The sequence below is a fragment of the Eriocheir sinensis genome, unplaced genomic scaffold (genome assembly GCF_024679095.1).
Source record: "Eriocheir sinensis breed Jianghai 21 unplaced genomic scaffold, ASM2467909v1 Scaffold315, whole genome shotgun sequence".
Lineage (NCBI taxonomy): Eukaryota > Metazoa > Arthropoda > Malacostraca > Decapoda > Varunidae > Eriocheir > Eriocheir sinensis.
Genome location: NW_026111627.1, coordinates 396,266 through 403,825, shown reverse-complemented (window position 1 = coordinate 403,825; position 7,560 = coordinate 396,266). Strand labels below are relative to the sequence as shown.

The 7,560-nt window shown below is 51.7% G+C and overlaps 1 non-coding gene across 1 annotated transcript; it reads right to left on the bottom strand.

The window, feature by feature from the left end:
* Positions 1-6,005: 6,005 nt before the first annotated feature.
* On the bottom strand, positions 6,006-6,124 carry LOC126991651 (5S ribosomal RNA). Its single transcript, XR_007745729.1, has one exon. It is a non-coding gene; the product is annotated as a 5S ribosomal RNA (ribosomal RNA).
* Positions 6,125-7,560: the final 1,436 nt, after the last annotated feature.

The following is a 7,560-nucleotide window of genomic DNA, read 5'->3' as shown; positions in this document are numbered from 1 at the left end:
AACTGAAAAATAACAAAAATAAAATAAAACTATATAAAAAAAGGAAAAGAATGCGCAGGAAGAGGAAGAGGAAGGGAAAGGGAACGTGGAGGAAAAGAGGGAGGAGCATGGACAGGGAGAGGTAGGGAAGGTGAAGGAAGAGGAACGAGAAGATAGAACAGGGAGAGGAAGGGAAGGCGGAGAAGGAGAGGGAGGAGGAGGAGGAGGAGGAGGAGGAGGAGGAGGAACGGGAAGAGAGTGAAGGCTGTGTAGGAGTGGAGGAGGGAATAGCTGTGAAAGGGGAAGAGTGGAGGGAAGAGGGAGAGGAAGAGAAGGAGGAGGAGGAGGAAGAAAAGGAAGAGAAAGAGGAAAAGGAAGAGAATGAGGAGGAGAGAGGAAAACGAAGAAGCTTGTTTTCTTTTGTTTCTCTTTCTGTTATTCGTGTGCGTGTGTGTGTGTGTGTGTGTGTGTGTGTGTGTGTGTGTGTGTGTGTGTGAATGAGGGAAGGGAGGATTGAGGAGCCGGACGGAAACATTTTTATTATCTTTCGTTTCCTTCTGTTATGAGAGATGGAGAGAGAGAGAGAGAGAGAGAGAGAGAGAGAGAGAGAGAGAGAGAGAGAGAGAGAGAGAGAGAGAGAGAGAGAGAGAGAGAGAGAGAGAGAGAGAGAGAGAGAGAGAGAGAGAGAGAGAGAGAGAGAGAGAGAGCAATTGGGTGATCGGGCATGCGGGCGGGCAAGCCAGCTAACGATCTAATGAACGAACGACCGAACGAACGACAAACGACCGAACGAACAAACGAACGAGCGACCAGCCGACCACACGAACGAACGAACGAACGAACAAGCGGACGACCAAAAGACCGACCGATCGAACGAACGAGCGACCAAACGAAAGAACCACCAGCCGAACGAACGAATGAACGAGCGACCGAACGAACCAACGAACGACCGGCCGAACGAACAAATGAACGACCGAACGAATGAACGACCGAACGAACGACAAACGAACGAACGAACAAACGAACGAGCGATCGACCGACCGCACGAACGAACGAACGAACAAGCGAACGACCAAAAGACCGACCGACCGAACGAACAAACGAACGAACGACGAACCGAGCGAACGACCAACCGACCGAATGATGGAGCACCCATCCGAGTGATCCAATGACCGACCAACCGAACGACCGACAGATCGAGCGAACGCTCGACCGACCGACCGAACGAACGAAAGAACGACCAACCGACCGACCGGCCAGACGATGGACCAACCAAACGACCGACTGACCGACAGAACGACCGACCGAACAAACGACCGATAGAATGACCAAACGACCAACTGACCAACCAACCGACTGACCGACCGACAGCACGAATGAAGGAAGATTAGAGGGATGAGAAAGAGGAAGAAGAGGAAGTGAAGGTAGAGGAAGAGAGGAATTAAAAGGAACAGAGAGAGGAAGGGAAGATAGAGGAAGCGTGTGTGTGTGTGTGTGTGTGTGAGTTTGTGTGTGTGCTGACCTTGGCTTAAATGTTAGGGTGGGATGATGACCCTGGCTTAAATGTTAAGGTGGGATGCTGACCCTGGCTTATATGTAAGGGTGGGATGCTGACCCTGGCTTAAATGTTAGGGTAGGATGCTGACCCTGGCTTAAATGTAAGGGTGGGATGCTGACCCTGGCTTAAATGTTAGGGGAGGATGCTGACCCTGGCATAAATGTAAAGGTAGGATGCTGACCTTGGCTTAAATGTTAGGGTAGGACGCTGACCCTGGCTTAAATGTTAGGGTGGGATGCTGACCCTGGCTTAAATGTTAGGGTGGGATGCTGACCCTGGCTTAAATGTCAAGGTGGGATGCTGACCCTGGCTTAAATGTAAGGGGGGGATGCTGACCCTGGCTTAAATGTCAGGGTGGGATGTTGACCCTGGCTTAAATGTTAGGGTGGGATGCTGACCCTGGCTTAAATGTTCGGGTGGGATGCTGACCATGGCTTCAATGTTAGGGTGAGATGCTGACCCTGGCTTATGGGTTAGGGTGGGATGCTGACCCTGGCATAAATGTTAGGGTGGGATGCTGACCATGGCTTCAATGTTAGGGTGGGATGCAGACCCTGGCTTATGGGTTAGGGTGGGATGCTGACCCTGGCTTATATGTTAGGGTGGGATGCTGACCCTGGCTTTTATGTTAGGGTGGGATGATGACCCTGGCTTAAATGATAGGGTGGGATGCTTACCCTGGCTTAAATGTAAGGGAGAGGAAGGGAAGATAGAGGAGGAGCGGGAGTAGAAGGAACAGGGAGACGAAGGGAACATAAAGGAAGCGTGTGTGTGTGTGTGTGTGTGTGTGTGTGTGTGTGTGTGTGTGTGTGTGTGTGTGTGTGTGTGTGTGTGTGTGTGTGTGTGTGTGTGTGTGTGTGTGTGTGTGTGTGTGTGTGTGTGGGTGTGTGTGTGTGTGTGTGTGTGTGTGTGAGAGGCTGACCCTGGGTTAAAGGTTAGGGTGGAATGCTGATCCTGGCTTAAATGTCAGGGTGGGATGCTGACCCTGGCTTAAATGTCAGGGTGGGATGCTGACCCTGGCTTAAATGTCAGGGTGGGATGCTGACCCTGGCTTAAATGTTAGGGTGGGATGCTAACCCTGGATTAAATGTTAGGGTGGGATGCTGAGCCTGGCTTAACTGTTAGGGTGGGATGCTGACCCTGGCTTAAATGTTAGGATGGGATGCTGACCCTGGCTTAAATGTAAGTGTGTGATGCTGACCCTGGCTTAAATGTTAGGGCGATTTGCTGACCCTGGCTTAAATGTTAGGGTGGGATGCTGACCCTGGCTTATATGTCAGGGTGGGATGCTGACCCTGGCTTAAATGTTAGGGTGGGATGCTGACGCTGGCTTAAATGTTAGGGTGGGATGCTGACCCTGGCTTAAATGTTAAGGTGGGATGCTGACCCTGGCTTAAATGTTAAAGTGGGATGCTGACCCTGGCTTAAATGTTAGGCTGGGATGATGACACTGGCTTATATGTCAGGGTGGGATGTTGACCATGGCTTAAATGTTAGGGTGGGATGCTGAGCCTGGTTTAAATGTTAGGGTAGGATGCTGACCCTGGCTTAAATGTTAGGGTGGGATGCTGAGCCTGGTTTGAATGTTAGGGTGGGATGCTGACCCTGGCTTAAATGTTAGGGTGGGATGCTGAGCCTGGTTTAAATGTCAGGGTGAGATGCTGACCCTGGCTTAAATGTTAGGGTGGGATGCTGAGCCTGGTTTGAATGTTAGGGTGGGATGCTGACCCTGGCTTAAATGTTAGGGTGGGATGCTGACCCTAGCTTAAATGTTAGGGTGGGATGCTGACCCTGGCTTAAATGTTAGGGTGGGATACTGACCCTGGCTTATTTGTTACGGTGGGATGCAGACCCTGGCTTTTAGTCAGAGTGGGATGATAACCATGGCTTAAATGTCAGGGTGGGATGCTAACCCTGGCTTAAATGTTAGGGTGGGATGCTTACCTGGCATAAATGTTAGGGTGTGATGCTGACCCTGGCTTAAATGTCATGGTGTGATGCTGACCCTGGCTTAAATGTCAGGTTGTGATGCTGACCCCTTCTTAAATGTTAAGGTGGGATGCTGACCCTATCTTAAATGTTAGGGTGGGATGCTGACCCTGGCTTGAATGTTAGGGTGGGATGCTGACTCTGACTTGAATGTTAGGGTGGAATACTGACCCTGGCTTAAATGTTAGGGTGGGATGCTGACCCTGGCTTAAAATGTTAGGGTGGGATGCTGACCCTGCCTTAAATGTTAGGGTGGGATGCTGACCCTGGCTTAAATGTTAGAGAGGGATGCTGACCCTGCCTTAAATGTTAGGGTGGGATGCTGATCCTGGCTTAAATTTTAGGGTGGGATGCTGATCCTGGCTTAAATTTTAGGGTGGGATGCTGACCCTGGGTTAAATGTCAGGGTGGGATGCTGACCCGAGCTAAAATGTCAGGGTGGGATGCTGACCCGGGCTTAAATGTTAGGGTGGGATGCTGACCCTGGCTTAAATGTCAGGGTGGGATGCTGACCCTGGCTTAAATGTTCGGGTGGGATGCTGACCCTGGCTTAAATGTTAGGGTTGGATGCTGACCCTGGCTTAAATATTAGGGTGGCATGTTGACTCTGGCTTAAATGTTAGGGTGGGATGCTGACCCTGGCTTAAATGTTAGGGTGGAATGCTGACCCTGGCTTAAATGTTAGGGTGGGATGCCGACCCTGGCTAAAATGTTAGGGTGGGATGCTGACACTGACTTTTAGTCAGAGTGGGATGCTAACCCTGGCTTAAATGTCAGGGTGGGATGCTAACCCTGGCTTAAATGTTAGGGTGGGATGCTTACCTGGCTTAAATGTTAGGGTGGGATGCTGACCCTGACTTAAATGTTTGGGTGTGATGCTGACCCTGGCTTAAATGTCAGGGTGTGACGCTGACCCTGGCTTAAATGTCAGGTTGTGATGCTGACCCTTTCTTAAATATTAAGGTGGGATGCTGACCCTGGCTTAAATGTTAGGGTGGGATGCTGACCCTGGCTTAAATGTTAGGGTGGGATGCTGACCCTGGCTTAAATGTTAGGGTGGGATGCTGACCCTGGCTTGAATGTTAGGGTGGGATGCAGACCCTGGCTTAAATGTTAGGGTGGGATGCTGACCCTGGCTTAAATGTTAGGGTGGGAAGCTGACCCTGGGTCAAATGTTAGGGTGGGATACTGACCCTGGCTTAAATGTCAGGGTCGGATGCTGACCCTGGCTTAAATGTTAGGGTGGGATGCTGACCCTGGCTTAAATGTTAGGGTGGGATGCTGATCCTGGCTCAAATGTTAGGGTGGGATGCTGACCCTGGGTTAAATGTCAGGGTGGGATGCTGACCCGGGCTTAGATGTCAGGGTGGGATGCTGACCCTGGCTTAAATATTAGGGTGGGATGCTGACCCTGGCTTAAATGTTAGGGTGAGATGCTGACCCTGGCTTAAATGTCAGGGTGGGATGCTGACTCTGGCTTAAATGTTAGGGTGGGATGCTGACCCTGGCTTAAATGTTAGGGTTGGATGCTGATCCTGGCTTAAATATTAGGGTGGCATGCTGACTCTGGCTTAAATGTAAGGGTGGGATGCTGACCCTGGCTTAAATGTTAGGGTGGAATGCTGACCCTGGCTTAAATGTTAGGGTGGGATGCTGACCCTGGCTTAAATGTTAGGGTGGGATGCTGACCTTGTCTTAAATGTCAAGGTGGGATGCTGACCCTGGCTTAAATGTTAGGGTGGGATGCTGATCCTGGCTTACATGTCAGGATGGGATGCTGACCCTGGCTTAAATGTTAGGGTGGGATGCTGACTATGACTTAAATGTTAGGGTGGGATGCTGACCATGGCTTAAATATTAGGGTGGGATGCTGACCCTGGCTTAAAGGTTAGGGTGGGATGCTGGCCCTGGCTTAAATGTAAGGGTGGGATGCTGACCCTGGCTTAAATGTTAGGGTGGGATGCTGACCCTGGCTTAAATGTTAGGGTGGGATGCTGACCCTGGCTTAAGTTGTTCCTAATGTTTGAGCCAGGTAACACAGGTAAACACATGCCAGCGCTGGGACCCCGGTGAAGTAAAAATAAATAGATTAATTAATAAATAAATAAAGCTACGTAACCAGCGTCAAAATCTTCTAAAACGACAGGTTCAGCTAAATGGAAAGAAAAAAAAAAGGGACGGAAAACGAAATGCTTAAGGAAAAGAAATGGTGCAAAACGAAATTCCAAAAGCTAAATAAAACGAAAAGAGGGATGCAAAGCGAAAGGCTAAGACCTAGATGAAAAGAAAAGAGGTATGCAAAAGAAAGGCTAAGAGCTAAAGGAAAAGAAAAGAAGAGGGGTGCAAAACGAAAGGCTAAACATTAAATGGAAAAGAAAAAAAATAGAAAACATATTGAAAGGCCGAAAGCTATATGAAAAGAAAAGAGTCACCAGGACCGCAAAGTGAAAAGTTAAGAGAAATTAAATAAAAAGAGGGATGCCAACAGCATCTGGTGTTCCCAGGCGGTCACCCATCCAAGTACTATCCAGACCCAACGTCGCTTAACTTCGCTGATCGGACGAGAAGCGGTGTTTTCAACGTGGTGTGGCCGTTGACGAGAAAGGTGAACTGGCTTTCATCTTTGAGGCAGGTAACACAGGTAAACACATGCCAGCGAACATGACCGGGCGAAGTAGTGAGGGTTTGTTAAGTTGGTCCTGATGTTTGAGCCAGGTGACACAGGTAAACGCCAGCGCTTGGACCGGGTAAAGTAGTGAAGGTTTGTTAAGTTGCTCCTTATGTTTGATCCAGGTAACACAGGTAAACACATGCCAGCGCTGGGATGAAGCATGCCCGTACTGGAAGTTCCGGGAGGACCTCTACGCAGATGGGGACCTCGTCTTGTATGGTGCTCGTCTGGTCGTCCCTGCAGCCCTTCGTCGCCGTTTCCTGTCCCGCCTCCATGATAGTCATCGCGGGGCCGAAGCCACCAAGCGCAGCGCTCGTCAGGCCGTGTATTGGCCCGGCATAGACGCGGACATCGTCAGCACTGTCCGCTCCTGTGAGCCGTGCCAGGTTATGCTACCTAGCCAGCAGCAGGAGCACTTGTTGTGCGACGACAACCCCACCAGGCCCTTCGAATCAGTGTCGACCGACTTCTTCACCGCGGCTGGGAAACACTTCCTAGTCGTCGTCGACCGACTCTCTGGCTGGCCTGTGGTGGTCACCTGCGGCTCCGACACGACGTCTGCCGCCACCATCCGCTACTTCCGGTGCCTCTTCCGTGATCTGGGTGTTCCTGTGCGTCTGCGGACGGATGGAGGCCCTCAGTTCACCAGCCGGGAGCTCGCGGAATTCCTGGAGCGTTGGGGGGTCCGCCACAACGTGTCATCGCCCAACTACCCACAGTCGAACGGACACGCCGAGGCTGCAGTGAAAGCAGTTAAACACCTCATCCTGAAGGTGGCCCCGTCCGGTAACATCGACTGTGAGGCGTTCGACAAAGGCCTTCTGGAGCTGCGTAACACACCGAATTCCACGCGCCACTCCCCGGCCCAGGTCTTGTACGGCTGTCCTCTCCGTTCCTGTGTCCCTGCCCATGCCAAAGCCTTCGCGAAGGAGTGGCAGGCCAGAGCCGAGAGCTGTGACCGCCGCGCCGCTACCCGTGCCCGAGATGCCAAGGCCCGGTATGACGCCCATGCCCGCCCGCTTCAGCCGCTGAAGATAGGTGCTCTCGTGCACATCCGGGACCCAACCACGCAGCGTTGGGACAAGGTGGGCACGGTAATGGGCGCCGGCCGGTCTAGGGCCTATCACGTCCGGATGCCGAGCGGCCGCATCTTGTGGAGGAACCGCCGTTTTCTTCCGCCGGTTCCGCCCCCTGCAGTCGACACCCCGGCCGCGGACGAGTCTCCTCCACGCCCGGGCTCACCTCACCTCCCTGTGCCCCGTCGCTCGGAGCGGCTCAGAGCCAAGGCACCCGCTCAAGACTAGGACTATGAGCGTGAAGGGGGGAGGGAGATGTGGGTAATGTTAGTTCTGAATATAGGCAC